Below are 18,505 nucleotides of genomic sequence, written 5' to 3' on the forward strand. Positions count from 1 at the left end.
AAAAGATCTTGATCTTCATGTTAAAGGAAAACAAAATTTAAATACCTGTTGTATATGTGGAGCAAATTTCTTGAGTGCCTGAGAATATGACAATATGGCCTGAATGGAGATGAGAGGAGTCCTTTATTAAAGGCTGCTCTTTTTTTTCAAATTAAACATAAAGATAGTGTTCGACAGTTCAAATAACAACAGAAAATGTAACATATCACATACTCTGGCAGGATATCCCAAGAAAGAAATATTCCATACACCCAACAAACCTAGGAGTACCTGGTGAAGTACAAAGAATGAATCTGTTAGTAAACATGCTATTTAAAGATGGCGTGGACCTTAACTGATAAGAAAACTTACATTCTTTTCAAATGAAATTGAATGGAAATGGTTGTCGATGCCAGAAGCTCCATTCAGAAATCTCAAATATGACATAGAGAAAAAACCATGACTTCGTTAAGGGATCAAAATGTAAAAACCAAAAGATTGTGAGGTTATTTCTCTTAACAGGTAAGCTCTGTTTGAATCCCATGACCTCAAGACTGCAAAGACATCAACTAAAATGTGCTTTTAGCTCCAGGGCTTGCAAGATGGGGAAGAGATCAGCAAGAGAGAGAGAGAGGATACAGGGTACCCATCCTTCTAAACTTAGGTAGAGATACAAGCCATGGGTTTTACATTGTATGGATGAAAGATATTCTGAACTAGCCTTTTTGGCTCGAACTTAGAAAGAGAAAGGGAGGGGGTTCCTTTACCTCCGTAATTTCTAAAGATCTATGGAAGGAAACTTCATGCGTTACTTATAATACAAGTAGATTCAAAGTTGATCTCCATCTGCTTGGTGAGAAGAAAATATTCTTAATATTGATTCCCATTCTGAATCATCAGAGGAAGACATCATAATTCATTTGCTACATAAACCGGAAGATCCACAAAATACCTCAAATTTCAGAACACACAAAGATGAACCAGATTGATCACGAGAAGTAGACAAATCAGTAGATCCTTTATTTGGTTCTAGAACACACGCATCTGATTGAAAGAGCATGTGCTAAACGTTACATCCATGATAAGCAAAACCAAGTCTTAGGATTTAGGAAGCTAGTTCAAGTATAAGGTTTGATGATTTATGTGACAAAAAATTGGTTCATATGTTTGTTTTCTGAATATCTGAGTTCCTTTAATATTGTAGATGTCCTTAGCTGAACCTTGTAATATTTTTGTTCGCCACTTGACATCACACCACAAATGTGTGACAAACCTCAATGCTTCTCTATCTCTGTTTGGAGGCAGGTTTTGCTCTTGATAGTTATCGCAAAAATGCACAGAACAGAACAACATCAATTTGTCCTGTGCTTTAGTTGTTACTATTGAACTTTATTTATTTTTCCTCATGCATCCATGCAATCTACATTTCTATTCGTTTCTTCCAACTTTTTTTTCTTTGGCATTGGAAGTTCCCCATACTATGATCTTCTCAAGGCACTATGTCAGGAAATATTTTTGGCTTGCACCAAGAAGAAACAGATATTCACACATTTAAATCAGCTGCATGGTTATCTCATCATTTTTCAATCTATGGTGATCCAGGACAGGAAAAACATTGATAATCCATAGTAGATAATTTGGCAAAGAATCTTATAGACCTTCTGGCATTTGAACTTGTATTCCCTTAAAGATGATTAGTTTTGTTAGCAAAGCTATTTTTATCAAGCAAAGATGGTTGGTCTAGAAAACAAAAAACTAGAAGATTCAAGAAATGAAATTCCGGGCCAAGAAATTTTCAAGAATGCAAAAACAACATTTGATACAAAAGATATTTACTATGGATTTATGGGTCATTCCTATTCGCAAAATGCTCTTATGTATCAACAGTTATTTTTACTTTCTACGACTTACAAATGATTCCAAATAGATTTTGTTCTTCATTATTTGCAGTGACCTTGTTCTCAAAATAAAATATGTGCATCAAGGTTTGCCATCCCTCGATACGGGGCTCCATATCGGTGCCAATCCGTTACGATGTTGGTAAAGAGCTGGTTCGGCATATCGAGTGTCTGTACACCCCAATATCATGTGCCAGTACCATATAACATGCCCTATACCGCCTGGTTCAGTATGGTACGACAAACTTGATGCACATCGTGTGAAACAAGCACGAGCTTAAACACAACTTATCTAAAGTGATAGCTATATATTGCATTTGACCTACTAATCCAAATAATTAAATCAAGAAACATAAATAAGCATGAAACACCATACTTCTGGACAATTGGAAAACCATATTGGAGAGATAAAGGCAGCACACCAGCAGCACTACAAACTGCATTCATATGGTCATTATCAATAAAAAGACATGAAAGAAAGGCGAAAGCAGCATTGTTTTGCACTATAAGCATGGGGTTTAGATCATCAGCTCAAGGTGGAAGTTCCTCACCTTATCTTCAAGGGCAGATTGAAAAGTTTTTTTAAGCCTGAAAGGGAGCTGTTTAGAACCATGGGCGCATGCATGTCATGCTTGCTTTCACTTTGGCTTCTTGTCTTTGGTATATATTAGGAGGTATCATTATAAGCGTGTGAAGACACAGTTGGAAAACATAGACGATTTCATACATGTATTTAAAAAATTTTTGAAATAAATCGTAGCGGAAAGTCGACTAGATTAATCATATTAATCTAACATGCATATGATCAAATCAATAAATCAACTTACTTTAGGATCTATGACATGATATGTTGCATATAAAATCGAAAAAAATTAGAAGATAAAATCAGCATGCATAGATGTGAGTAATAGATCAAATCTACTTCTAATCTGAGTTTAAAACTCGATATCTGAGAGCGGTCGATGATCGCCGCTACTGAGAGATGTGGTAAAGAGGATCCTCGCTAATTGCTCGCAGCCGTACATGTGTTCGGTCTGTACGGATAATCCACTCGAAGTTCCGATCTGATCGGTCTCCTAGGGAGTGCTAGCTCGCGCGAAGACCATCTTGTTGGCAGATCTGGATTTTTTTTCAAATCTCTTAAACCTTTTCAGATGTTGAAGAAGGACGTCTGGAGAAGATGAGGATGTGGAAAACGTATGGAGAGGAGACGCTCTTCTCTCTTCTTTTTCTCTCTTCCCAAACCCTTAGGGACAGACCCCAAGATTTCTATGTTTCGCTTACCCCAAGAGGAGAGGGCTCTCCTCTTTCTTTTTCACGCCATGATATCATGCCCCAACCTCCTCACCGTGGAGAGCTATTTCTGATGTCTCTTACATGCACAAAAAGCTATTTCTGGATAAAAAGGTACCTTTAGGCTTTTGTCCCAGTTTACTGTGCATAAGGCACTCCCATCAGATGACAAACCTAGGCAGCTCATACAGCCCTCATGAGGGTTTTGCAGAGTACCCAAATTTAGGACTACCTAAGAAAAAAGAAAAATATAGATGATCCAACACCCTTTTTCCATAAAATTTAGCAAAATGATAAAATAAAATAACCAAAGCAAGAAGAAGGGAGGATGAACAAACCAAAGCCATGGTCTCACTAACTACAAAGATTGGATTATGACTGAAGTTCGATCCAAAACTCCAAAATTAGAATGTGTACTTTCACCGAAACTCAATTCCAAGTTAGGTGAGTTTTGGAATTCTGGCTAAATTATTTTTTGCAACCAAAGTCATTGTCTATACGGGCTGCTTATGACTACAACTTTATTTATTTATTTATTTATTTCAATATGAATTCTGAAACAATATATTCAATGATCCTAATCAATAAAATATACTTTAAACTGATTTTTCCTGATTTTTTTTAATTTTTTTATTTTTCCTAATAAGAATTGTTGTTTGGATTTCTTTATAATTTTCAGCCAAAACTATCCATGCTAGTGCCTAAAGCAGCAAAATTAAACCAAAGTTTTGAACCTTGGACTGGACATCAACTTAATGTATGAACAATCTGATGAGGAAAGAAATTAATTTGTCAAGTAATACTCTTTTCTTGTGCCAAGGTAACATCAAAATTGATTTGGAAGTAAAATTTTTCTTGCGTATGTAGTAGGTGATATTACTTAAGTCCCTATAAGCTACTTTTGCATGTTTCTTTTAATTCATTTCTTTAGGCTACACAAACTAAATCTCCATATAGATCACACCATTTATCATGAGATGAGAGGGAAAAAGAAGGAAGCCCATTTTTGATTCATTAGCAAATTAAAGCCACAGACCGCTATTGACTGTCACAATGGCCACCAAAGACCAGGATGACGCTTAAATGACTAGAAATTTTCAAAATTAAAATACTAACTTTATACTACAGCAATTCATGAAATTAGGTAATCAACAACATTAATTACATAATAGAACAGCAGTAACAGAAGATGTATTATAAATCTGAGACAGTATAAAGTGCCAACGATAGATTTTTTTTGACACCAGAATATATGTTTACAATGAAGGAGTAGCGGGATCAAACAGCATAATTCATGCTTCAATAAAATTATTATATCTATTTCACTTCGGACAATCAATGATTTAAAAATGGCACTTACAATAATTGGTAATGTTGTATGTGGCTCATTGTACATGCAAATAAGAAGAAATAGAGAGAACTTATATTTTTGAACAGTAAAATTTTAGTGAAAATCAAAAGAACGGGCATTTCTCATGACGGAAATAAAAAAAAGGTCATCAGAAGCCTTAACTGAAAGTTTTAAGAGAACTTCACATGATTATAAAACATAGAGAAGCACCAAAGCACCTCCAAATTCTCTTAAAACCAAGGGCCTTCTTATAGAAAATATAGTGACTTGTATCATCCCCTTCCCTGAATATCTCATCGAACAACCCAAACTGGTAAATCAATTATTCTCAATCGAGCAAGCCCATTAACAGTGATGACTAAATGCATCTCCATCCACCACAAAAAAATAATGATCCTCTGTTTCTTCAAAATTTTATGCTTTCTGTGAACAGCTGTCTGATAAGCACACCAATTACATTTTCAAGGTTAACTACCTTTTCTTCCTACCCCACTTCTAAGATTGCAATCCTTGTCATACAATAATTTCAACTGACGAAGTTCTAGATCTTGAACGATCATAGACTTCTGAGATAATTAAATAAAATCATCTCTGGATGTAAAAACATAATGATCTAAGCTTCAAGATGGCAACCATATCTCATGAACAAAATGTAGCCTTTAAATTCAAAATAAAATGATCCTGATAACTAGTATTTTTTACCTGGAAAAAGCTAAAATGCATACAATCTAATGTCTATTTGACATGAGGGTTATAGGACACGTTTGGTCTTGGAGAAAGAAATGAATCAAGTCCAAGTACATTATAGAACTTATTTCTACAAGCAACATGCATGCACTATCAATAATTTTTACAGTGGGATTTGTATGATTGATCTAAAAGCTAGAATTTTCTCTCTGACATCATCCAAAGCCCAAGAATATTATTTTGTGCCAAAGATCACGTGTGGGCATCAATACAGAAATACCATAAGAAGGAGATTGGAGCTTGAGGAAATTTCAAGGTAAACTAGTCTCTGTAAACTATTTCATTAATATCTCTAGCATGTCTCACTCATATAATGAAATAATAAATACAATCATAAATATAAGTTCTAGGTACAATTTCAGCATATGCTATACCTATTTTACTCTGAAAAAAAAAAAGAGATAATATATAACTGTGGATTTTAAACTTTGCCAGGATTATTTCCTAAAACAAATTGTTGACTTCATATAATATTTCCATTTTCCATTATATTTTTCACTGAAGATTGTTTAGAGTTGCATATGAATTTGTTTTTTCAAATAAAAAAGAAATGCAAACCTCAGCTACCAGTGTGTCCCACACATAACAATCCCCATTGAAGTATCCAGCAAAAAGGAGTCTACTTGATATTAAGAAGGCAATGGATGTGACAATGGGACATCATTATCATTACAGTCATGCTGCTGACCATAAACCTGAAGTTGATGCCCTGTCCCATGTCAAATAATCAGCACATGCCATCATCTGAGCCAGTCCCAAATCTTTGTCCATCAGGGAAAAATTTGATAGCATTAACATCCCCCTCATGACCATGATAAGTTCGAACTGTTGGACTAGCTTTTCAAGTATCCCACAGTCTAGCAATAGCATCGCACGAACCAGAGAAACATATTTGAATTTGAAGAGTTGACTGAGACACTGGAGACGAAAAACACAAGTTGTTTTCAATAATATGATTATCTTAAAGTAAAGAATCAAAATCGGGTTTCTTTTATTCAAAATGAAACAAATATGGAAAGATCATATGTAAGTCTCTGTTTGCAGAAACATCGTGCTCGCAAAAGCATCATAGTTCGTGCATTTACGAGCGAATCCATATTATATGCAACTCCAGAGCAAGCGAAGGAGCAAGCACTACCTGAATATTTGAATGGAATGTTCGACCAATTCCTTGAGAATGCTCAACAGAGTTTTAACATTTGAGAATGAAAGGGTGGTGTGTTCTAGTTCGTTCACCGTCTTGTTTTCATTGGGTTTTAGAAAACAGCTCCATTAATGATCATTGTATACAGCACTAAGGAGCCCATGCACCAATCCTTACCGCCCACCATTAGAAAGCAGATGGTCCAAGAGGTAAGAACCAAAAAAAAACCTTAATCATCCACTTTTGTATAAGATCCAGATCTTCTCCAATCTCAAATTGAATCGGAGAGGGCATGTCTTCCATTCATGACCATTTGTGATTGGCGTGAGAGCCATGGTTGGAAAAGATTCACTGCAGGTATATACACAGCACCTTATCCAACGCAGCAATCATGCTTATCATAGATGGCTGTGATTGGAAGCTTCGTGCAAGCCTTGACAGGAGAAGATCTTCACCATTTAATATAAGATTATATAAAGAGAAGAAGTAGGAGATGAATGATTGATCTTCTTTTACGATGCTAACCTTTGGATTGTGCTTTTCACAAATTATCATATTATGAATGATATGATAATTCATATTATGAATGATAATTCCAATAGCAGATGAGCACCAGGCCTTTGGGTCTTTAATGATCATCATACTAATGGATCCATTATCATCCAACTTAATGAGAGGCTATGATTTAGTTATCACCATAACTATCTCATTTTTTAAAGACCTAATAATTTAAAAAAATTAATTTATGAACTAAGAGAAGAGAAGAGATCCATCAGTAAACTACAGTCCTCCCACTGATTTCATCAAGTCATTAAATTGGATTAGGATTATGCTGGTTGAAATGGCACTTAGATCAAGCACACTAATCAATCTTAATGGCATAGGTCAACTCAAATCACTTAGCGGTCTAATCAAGACATAATCCATCAAATTAGTCAGGTAAGTGAGATCGATGGGAGGGTATGCTAAGCTTGTCTTAGACACCATCAAAATAGCCAGATAAGCCGCTCCCAATTAAAAACCACCGATCGAAATACCAAACTTACCTTAGACACCAAGTGGTCAATTAGTTTCGATTTGACCAGCCTAATGATTCGGGTTCAACTACTGAGCCACAATCAAGATTCATTTGGTCTAATCAAAAACATGGATCTCATCATCTATAACTAGTGTATTGATTCTAGAAAAATTCTGATTTAATCTAATTCAATATTTGATTAAATTTAATCAATTTCTCTACTTGATCCACTAACTCTTTCATTCTAATATTAGATCTAATCCAATTAAGATGACCTGATCAAGCTAACCCATAAATCCATCAATTTATGTTTTATGCGAATGACATTAGATCTTTAATTCACAATTCTAGATCTAATTAGTTCAACTTAATTCTCAAGTAAGTGTAGGTTCAACATGGGTTTAGGTTTAGGTTTTAAACAATTTCAGTTTTTCATTTTGCAAATAATTTACAATAAATTTTATGCAAAGCCTTTCCGTTCTGAAACTGAGTCAGCTCAATCAACACTGAGCCAGCTACGCAAGGGGACTAGGTCAACTCAATTCAAAACTGGATCGACTCAGTAATTTTGCGAGGACATTTCAAAGAGTTTCAGATCTAAAAAATCTTACATAATCCTAAAATAAAATCAGTCATAAACATCCTTTTAGATCATATCTAAACTTTTTACGATTACAAATTTTATTTTCTCATGATTAAAATAATTTTAATCATATAGATTAGATGTTTTACTTTTCATACAACTTTCACATATAATAAATCTAGGATTTCAAGATTTAGAGTTTTGTAGAAAAATAAGTTTTTTTTTTGTATTCTTCTTGGGATTTAATCACATGGCATCCTTATATACCACAAGAGCACTCCATTGAATTGAAAGAGAGGGCCTTTAAACCCTTCTTGCTCCTATGATCGAACAGCCTGATAATCAATCCAATCCAAAGACTTGCTAATCGGATCATCTAATCTAATCACATATGCTTAAATTTAGATCCAATATAAATTATATCAGGTTTGATCACATCTAAATCAGATCATAAACATCACATGCAACATATAAAATCAGATTTTATCAAAGATCAGCATAAACTAAGACAATCTGTTCACTGTAAGGGATAAATCTTATATCAGGACAACCTTATTTCAGTTTGTGCGATCTATCATTAATTAAATTCAGATTTAAAATATCACATATTAGATCTAAACAAAATTAAATTTTAAATTTAATATGCATATATAGCATGTCATAATGAACCTAGGCTCTGATACCACTATTAAAAAAACGAAGGCGATTTCATGTATGTATTTCAAAATATTTTGAAATAATTCACAACGGAAAGTCAACTAGATTAATCATATTAATCTAACATGCATATGATCAGATCAATAAATTAATCTACTCTATGATCTATAACATGATATGTTATATATAAAATCTGAACAAATTAGAAGATAAAATGTGCATGCATACATGTGAACAGTAGATCAAATTTACTTCTAATTTGAGTTTAGAAGTCGATACCTGAGCAGAGATCGATGATCGCCGCGATTGAGAGATATGATAAAGAAGATCCTCGCCGGTTGCTCGCAGCCGCATATATGTCCGATCTCTACGAATAGTTCACTCGAAGTTTCGATCTGATCGGTCTTCTCAGGAGTGCTAGCTCGCGCGAAGACCATCTTGTTCGTTAATCTGGATTCTTTCTTCAAATTTTTCGAACCTTTCCAGAATTTAAAGAAGAACATCTGGAGGAGATGAGGATGAGGAAAAAATATGGAGAGGAGACGTTCTTCTCTCTTCTTTTTCTCTCTTCCCAAACCCTTAGAGACAAACCCTTGGATTTTTATGTTTCGCTCACCCCAAGAGAAGAGGGCTCTCCTCTTTCTTTTTTCCTCCATGATATCACGCCGTAACCTCCTCACCATGGAGAGCTATTTCTGATGTCTCTTACCCGTACAAAAAGGAAGAAGTCCCTTTTATTTGGTGCCCACAAGAGGTTGGGTTAGAAGAGTCCAAGAGATGTTGGACTCTACATAAGTTGTCGCCCCCTCTCACAATCCCATCCCAAAGAATATTGCGATGCCCAAAACTATCTTTCTTTCTTATGGTAAATCAGATCTCATCTGATTCTCCACACCAAAAATATTCCTCCTTTAATCGCACAAAAGCAAGGGAATTAAGAGAAGTGGGTGGCAAGGTTTATGGATAAGGTCAAACCTTATCCATATATGGTAGCCCATTCAAATCAAATTTGAATCAACCTTTAAAGACCAGATTTTATCTATCTTTGGATGTGAGAAAAGGAGGGCAGAAAACCTTTTTGCATGAAGAAAACTTCACGCAAAATGCTTTTTGGCATGATTAGAAGTGGCATCCAATATTTGGATGGTGCATGGGAAGAGTCCATCATTACATGGACTCTAGGATTCCTTATTTGATTCAAACCAAATCATATTTGGTTTAGCCCAAATAAATAGATGAAATCCAATCTAATTAGGTTCATAAATCCTTTATCAAATCCTAATTCAATTAGAAATTGATTGAACCAAAATTCTGATCGAATCATAGACAATTCTCCCTTAGCGATTAGGTCATCTAATAACCTAATCGGATCAAACCTAATTGAATCAAATTCAATTAGATTTTATATAATCCTCTTTGCTCAATCAAATTGAGCTAATCAACAATCTAATTGCTAATTAATCCTCCATTAATTCACTAACACTTAGCAAATAAATTCGTTGCAACTTTCGTATAAGGTTAACCATCAATTGAATTGACGATTAAACCCTTGAACGATTCTCAATCATTGATCAGCCACATCATCAGTCAGAAACTTATTTTAAGTGTGATCCCGTAGGTTCAAACCTAAGCTAATAGCATAAGAATAAATTTTTGAACTAATCGATATAACCATCTAGCAATGAGATCCGATGTCTAGATAGATCGAATGATGGCGAAGCAATATTCAAGAATCTACTGGCATATGATTACCATATAATTCATCCTTTTGATCCTAATGCTCAAAAATGACTTAGGGTTTAATTGTCAACTCTGGATTAGCCATCTACATTGTATTTCAATCTTTTAGATCCATGACATAGATTACTCGGGCCTAGATTTTGCTAAATTGAAATATATTGATACATTAACTCCTACTTATTCGAAGGAGTCAATCCCATCTTGACTCATGCATCGATTTGACAAGTACTTGACTGCATCCAAAAATTTTCCGTCATGCAATTAGAAATTCAGGTAGTCCGGCATCAAAGTACAGTGAGTTGCTTGCAAATCACTATGGTGATCTCAGATCGGAGGGACACTTATACCCATACCTTTCGTGAGCTACTCTTGACAGCAAAGTATTTTGCAGTTGGTCATGTTCCATGACGATGTACTTCTACATCTCACCTGCACGTCATACCAGTGTCTCCACACCATTTGGTTACGAGGACAACTAACGCATATGGTATACAATGACTTACACTTGATATCGCTATCATCCTAGTAATAGCATATCGTTTGGTCACGAACCAGTTTAAGGATTGCATGATAAATCTTTTTTTATCGATCAAAGTAATCCTAAGAACTTCATCACAATATAGGAGTTCATTCGAAGATGTAACTTTATGACGAAAAAGATCAAATAATTTTTATTATCAATTAATTTATATATATTTATAATTAGCACAATCGTCAAATGATTGATTTTAGGATACAATTTCCAACAGACACGAGAAAGATTTGAAAGATATGGACCAAATGGAAGACATGCCTATTTATCCTTCCATGAGGAGACCGGTATTGAAAGTTGAAACTCCTCTGGTGGTGCAACAGAGGTCACTTGACTAAAAGGTTTTCTAACAACTACCCCATGACTTGATTTTAGAAAGATAACATACATCAAGAAGCACCCAAGAATTTCCCTGCCGCCTAGAGTTATAGATAAATTTTTCCATAACATCTCTTATATATTATATCTCTTCACAATGCATTCATGATTGCATCCATAGTTTCTTTTTGTTACGCTTTAAGCTGAGAAACACTGCTTGCACTTTGCTACATTCTTCTTTGCTTGGTGCTCTAGGAGGATGGAAGAAAATTGTCTTGCATTTTATTGTCATGAGATCATTGTTCTATCCATTGGCACTTTTTGACGATGAGAGCACATTAAGTAGGTTGCTTTGCTCTTAGTTAGAGGATAACTAGGAGAGATAAATGGCATGATTTGACTCGCGGCCTCACAGATGCCCATATGGTGCACTTAGGGCTTTAGAATTTGTTATCAGTATCCACAGCAGAGCTCATGTTAACTACCATTCATGACTCTGCCCCAGCAGTTGGTACCTCTCCTTTGTTCAAAAGGTATGGTAACAACATTCTCCAGATCTTCTCTATTTTTCCCTTGGACAAATGATTCTCTAAATTCCACCAACAAATTAAGCAAGAATCATTTGACCAAACAGATTTTTTTTTTAAAAAAAAAGCTTATTTATTCATGAATCATACACAATTATTTCAAATAGAAAAAAACAATTATAAGCTAAAATACGATGATTGAATGTGTTATTTCTAATGACATTGTTCCTTGTTTTTCTCTCTGGCATGTCTGTTGTCATGGAAGGAATATGTCCCTATATTAACAAAGTATTCAAACGTAAAACAAAGCTTACATTTAAGCCTCTTTGCATCTGTACTCTTTGCATATGTATCAAATTTCGCTTCAATTCAGATCCTATACCAACATTGCATGATCGTCTCTAGATCCTCTACCTACAGCAAAATTCAGTGCAATTAAGTGCTCCTCTCAGTTCTCTCAGCCTTGAACCCTTGGATTATCCCGACGGCGAACGCCTCGGAAACCCGGGAAACGGAGCCTCGGAACTCCTCCGATCTGAGGATTTGCCTCAAGGTTGCGGGGATCTCCTCGGAATCGGATCGGATGAACCAGTTCACATCAGTGGAGACAACATTGATGGTATCGGCGTTGGAGGACGCCGCCTCGGCGAGGGAGATCAGGGCTCTGAAGAGCGTGGCAAGCTTCTCGCGGCTCATGGAGACGGACGGGAGATGATAGATCCTGTAGCCAACATAGCCGGAGATTCCGGCGGCAGCGAGGAGGAGGAGCCACCGCCGTCGTCGCCTGCAAAAATCCAGCACTGCCATAGGGATTTAGAGGAATTAACCCGGCTCTCTTATTCGACTATTCCGCTTTCTCCACCCCCCACCGCCCCCCTGCGCGCGCCCCCAGAAAATATTTAAATTAACCCGGCCCTCTTAGTTAAATTAAAATATTTAAATTATTTTAAACATTAAGAAAATATTAATGTTTAAAATGAGAAAATAATGAGAAAATATTATTTTTAAAATAAATTTTTAAATATTTAAAAAAATAATTTTTAAAATAATTTGAAACTACATTGGACTGGATAATTAATAATTAAATATTATTACTTCATCAATAAAAAATATTATTAATGATTAATAAAAATATTATTTAGTAATAAATATTATTATTTGATTAATAATTAATTATTATTATTTGATTAACAATTATAATTATCAATTATTAATCAATTGTTAATTAATTATTAATAATTAATAATTAATTATATTTCAAGAAGCTGCCAGGCTGCTTGCTTCTCAGTCAAATGGCAAGTATGACAAAAGATTTACATCAATAGTTGAAGCGATTTAAAACTAAAATCTACTTATACTCTATAAATAAGCAGTAAAAAGATTAAGAAATCCTCTTCTCTTTCACGACGATTACATCTGCATTACTATATGCACAGCGTCATTCATGCATGCCAAAGTTTGCCGTATCGGTATGGATGTATATTGACCAGACAATACCGTATAAGTACTGAATTAGTGCACGGTATTGAGATAGTGAACCTGGATATACATGGATCTTTTTTCTCTTGTTAATCTATTTGTAGTTTTTACTTATAGGAAAAAACTAGTATTATCTTTCTTTTGAATTTCAGAGTTCAGAACTAGAATACAAACCACTCCCAGGTGCTCCTGCCGCCAATGCATAGGTCACATTGTCGCCAGATGATGAGGTAAGTTTTTTTTTCCCTTTTCTTTTGAGAAAAGAAGAGTTAAGTGCTGTGGTTAACTCATTTGCTCTTATCAAAATTTTGATGAACTCTGCCTTATAAGTTTCAATCAAAGAAAACATCTATTGGAAAGAGTTTATGCCGCTGCTATTTGTGTGGGTGGTATTTCTTGCAGTGCAGATAGTTAAGGTGATATATTACTTGTCTAGATTTAAAAAAATATATATTAAAAAAAATATATTGATAATAGTTAACTTTCACGTCCTCAATATCGTGTCCTTTCTTACTGTTGTCTTGATGATTGTACACTATATGCTATCTAACTTTTCATATATCTTGATTTTCTTTCCTCTGGAATACATATACAAACATATGCCACAACCTGTTCGATAGAATACTGGATTCTAAATGCTTTATAGGTATAATCTCCTTAATAGTTTTTTTTTCTTCTTCTTATACTCTCAGATACACGAGGATTATTTTGGTCAAAGACCAGATGGAAAAAGCATTATTTACACTATTATTATGAGAAGGGGTCATTTGAGTATATGCAAACAGATATATGTTGAATGTGGATCCCTATATTGTTACATTCTATGTAGGATAAGGAATAGGTGTAATTGGACCTGCTTTTGGTATATCTATCATTATTTGGGTATCACATTCACTTCTTTAGGCATCTATTGAATGAAGAAATAGGTTTAATTGTACATCTTAAAAAGTATAAAATTATCCCTTGGATAATTCAAATCAAAGTAATTTAATGTCTGACATAGCCCTGTATGACATGACCAATCGATAGAAATACTCCAACATTTATCCTACAGGAGTCATTGGAACCTTAAATCACTGGTTAACTAAATGTTCATTTAATGCATTAGATCTCATGTCTATTTTCTAATTAACAATAAATAATAGGAATATTGGATAGTTTAATACTAAAATAAATGATGCTCCCACACTTATAACTGGTCTTTGAAAAAAAAAAAAAAACTAGAGGACACTGCTAAACTGGTGTTTGTATCAATTCAACTTCATGTTTTGAAATGAGTAATCTATAACATTGTGTATTCAATATACAAATCTGGAACTAAATGATGAATATATACAAAAGTTCAGACAGTCTCGAAAAAGTATAACATAGAAACGGACTAGAAAAATTCCAAAGACACATAAAAAGAGTAGTCATTATGGAAATACATAGAAGAGAAACAGATTTATCACTATGTGAGCATGTCAGTTTACCACCATTTGAATCAGTGATAATATTTTCATGCTCACCACTCTCAATCTAACATCAACTAATATATTCTTTGATCTCTCATTTCAGCTTTATTTTGATAATCAAACTATTCGATGGAAGAATAAATATCCCTTGGCCGTCATCTATATGTTGTTTGCTTCTTTGCCACGTCATTTTTTGATCATTTTGTCTCTAATTACTTCACATAAGCTCAGCTTTACCTTCACACTAAACTAATACCTTTGCAAAGACTTGATTTCTTTAAATTTCACTTTTTTTTATACACATATCTTATCTCACAACCAAATTTCTGTGATCTAGCTACCAGAAAGGCATGCTGCTTATTTTAATACACTAATGTGACTCAAACTCCTGATAATAGCCTACGCAAGCCACAGAATTATGGTCTTAATCATTTTGAGTTCCTATTGTATCCATCTCTTATCCATCAGCATACTAGAATAATTCTCATATCAAATTATTGTTTTTTTTTTTTTAACGTAGAAATGTTCCAATGACTTGTGTTAAATCTCAAAAGCATACCATCTGATCCAGTTTCTAGATTCATAACAAGTACAATTTGAAACCAGTGCCAACATCCTTTGAATTTAGGTCGACAACACAATGGCTTTAATTGTTATTTGTTGTGTTTGGTTGCTAGTTTTCTACTGGTTAAAGGCAAGTTATCAGTTTAACCAGCAAAACAGCCATTATAAAGTGTGGATTAAAGCTCTTTGGTCAAAGTCCCAAAAAGCCATTTACGTTGCTTAACTTTATTTCATGGAGAGGCTGAAATAAATTTGAACGTGCTCTCTCTTCTCACACTTCACTTTTTCAGCTTTTCCCTAATCTACCAAGTCCTGAAATTTCAACAAAATGGTGGATAATTTTAAGCACCAGTTAGCTGGCTAGCAGGTGGTTACAAATGGTTGAATTTGAATCTATCCACTTCCTGGTTAGCCATCCAGTGTCTAAGTGATCTTTTTGATCTTCTTGATATGTGGATAGATCAATTATATCACCACTTGATAGCTTATCTGGCCAACTGACAAAATACAAATGCTTTCCATCAAAATTTAAAAAAAAAATAAAAAGACAAAATACGAATCCTACGATGTAACTGATAATGCTTCAATCTTTGGCCTAATGTGGATCAGAAGGGAACCCTGTCAAGTTGTCGTAGGAAAACAATTATTGAGCTCAGAAAATGGCATATTGGTGGAAGAAACTTGACTGATATTTTGTGTTATGCAGGTGCCAATTGCTCTTTCTGTCACACTTTATAAAGCCATCAACCTCTGCAAAGGAACGAGAACAGTTGCCTCTATGGGAAAGCAAGATATGAAATGGAAAATGCATCAGCTGCTCTACTATTTCTGTGGACTGTTAGCTCGGATAGTTGGAGGACTGCTTGGACTTGGAGGGGGGTTCATCCTGGGACCATTGTTTCTTGAAATGGGAGTTCCTCCTCAGGTTTTGCTCTCTCTTCCACCAGTTAAAGGTGCGGAAATGTTTGAATTCTGCATAATGAGAGAATAGATTTTTAAGTTAAAACATAACTTTAAAAAAAAAAGGTTAAAATATAACAAAACTGGTCAATAGAAGATCTATAGAATTGGAATATGAAAGCCATCTGAAGCTTGTAGACTTCTATGAATGGAAAGCATCCATTAATTTTATGAACAACAAAAAAATTCCATGATAATATATACAATTCATGGCCCTTGGTGGCAAAAGCTGAAAACTAAAGATTTTGGACATCACGGTCAGTCGGTTGTAGTGTATATATTTGTGGATAGTTACTAAACAATTGGTCAAGATTGCACAAGTTGCTCTCTGTGTTTGAAATGGAATGCATACATTTCATGCATACTTTTTAAGTCATTTTGATGCTGACAAAATGAACTACTGCTTTGAAAAATTTCAGAGGCTTTTAATGATGGCTCTCTATTTTTTGGTCTAAGCAATTGTATTTTTTCTTTTTTTGGACTCAAAGATTTCTTAGTTCCCACGTATAGTGTTATTAATGTTGTCATATGTGTTGTAGGTTGCAAGTGCAACATCAACATTTGCAATGACATTTCCATCACCGATGTCCGTCATACAATATTATCTTCTTGACTGCTTCACTGTCCCATATGGTAAGCAACATTGTCATCAATTTTACCCCCAGAGAGCTATAATATTAGCTCCTGCAACTTTTGGAATCTTAACAACTCTTGACTGTTTTATTGCTGCAGCTGCATGCTTTGTTTTTCTGGCAACTGTGGCTGCCTGTTAGAAGGTTGATGGTACTCCTAGGCCGAGCATCGCTGATCATCTTCATTCTGGCTTTGACCATCTTTGTGAGTGCAATTAGTTTAGGTAAATATTGTCAATTCTTTTGTCAAGGAAATGTTTCTAATGCATGGCCTCTAATCTCTAATAATCTAATGTCACTGCAGGTGGTGTTGGTATTGCACACATGGTCGAGAAGCTGGAAAGGAAGGAAGATATGGGTTTCAAGAACCTGTGCTACCACTCCAAATCACTTCAGTTCAAAGTCTTTTAAAGTTTTAAAGATGTAATGGTGATATTTATGTCTTTCTTTTTCCCACAGCTAGGTATTTGTCTACTTGAATCTTGAGTCTGTCGGTAAGGTGGTGAAATCTTTGTTCTTGTAACCATGGCAGCTGAAACTTCGCATCCTTTCTTCCATATATAAAAGTAGATGCTTCATTTGCATAGAAATTATAGCATAATATCTAATAACAAGTGCAGGGTTTAATTTATTCATCACGAATGTCATATAAGGTCTAAGATAAAAAGAGAAGTACAGAACTTTCTATTCCAACTTCACAGGTAAAATGAACCTAACACAATCATTTGCATTTTAGGGAAAACAGAGGCTAAGATTAACTCTGTAGATTTCTACTTCCACCAGTCTCTGATTTCTAAAAGTCCTGCCAAGGTTATATTGAGACTTGGCACTGGAAATCTGCCATAGTCTACATCATGGTTTAGTTCTCTTAGTATCATGACCTAACAACTTATTGTTCTCCAATCTCAATGCTATACTTCCATGTGGTCATGGCATGAAGATATACTCTTCCAGAGTCAACTCATAGGCTTCAAGAAGAAGGCGCAATTGCAGCCAGTAAGAAACCGAGTGGCATCTGAAAGCCAAAGATTGAATCAGAAAATCCGTTTTTCTTCAATTTACCTGAAAGAGGTATGAATGTTAGCTCTTGAGTGTTTATCCTGCATTGATTTTCCTTTCATTTGCAACCTATGTCCTTGCTTATTTATCATTCCAATTAAAACTAACCTCACTAGAAGATCAATTTCCATGAAGAATTACCTTTCTCAATGTATTTTGGCATTAGAAAAACAACAAAACTCTAGAGACTCTTGAGGAACTTACTAAGTTGTTTACTAAATTTGACCATTTGTTTTTGTCATCTGAGACCTTGACCAAGTTATAATGCCTCACAAGTTCAGAACATTTAATAATGGTTGGATCGTTCATTTGGGAAGCCCAAGCAAATTTGCTAAATATAAGTTGGGATATACATATCCTACTGAAACCGTGTGGGCGTACAGCCCTCCCTTTCCCCTCAGAAGGAATAGTCGATACATGGGACAGGGAGGCGAATAAATGATATATAAGTAATAAATCTACGAAGCATTTAAAATTTTAAATCTCTTTTATAGGCATATCTTACCTTCCAAAGAATAAAAAATGGTTTGGATTATTTATCTGGATGGCCCAAATTGTCATTTCAAAGGA

The 18,505-nt window shown here is 34.8% G+C and overlaps 2 pseudogenes; one reads left to right on the forward strand and one right to left on the reverse strand.

The window, feature by feature from the left end:
• Positions 1 to 260: 260 nt before the first annotated feature.
• LOC140853200 (guanine nucleotide-binding protein subunit beta-like) lies at positions 261 to 12,594 on the reverse strand (annotated as a pseudogene).
• Positions 12,595 to 13,042: 448 nt separating this feature from the next.
• LOC140853402 (sulfite exporter TauE/SafE family protein 3-like) lies at positions 13,043 to 17,431 on the forward strand (annotated as a pseudogene).
• Positions 17,432 to 18,505: the final 1,074 nt, after the last annotated feature.

This window comes from Elaeis guineensis, chromosome 13 (genome assembly GCF_000442705.2).
Source record: "Elaeis guineensis isolate ETL-2024a chromosome 13, EG11, whole genome shotgun sequence".
In the NCBI taxonomy this organism is placed as follows: domain Eukaryota; kingdom Viridiplantae; phylum Streptophyta; class Magnoliopsida; order Arecales; family Arecaceae; genus Elaeis; species Elaeis guineensis.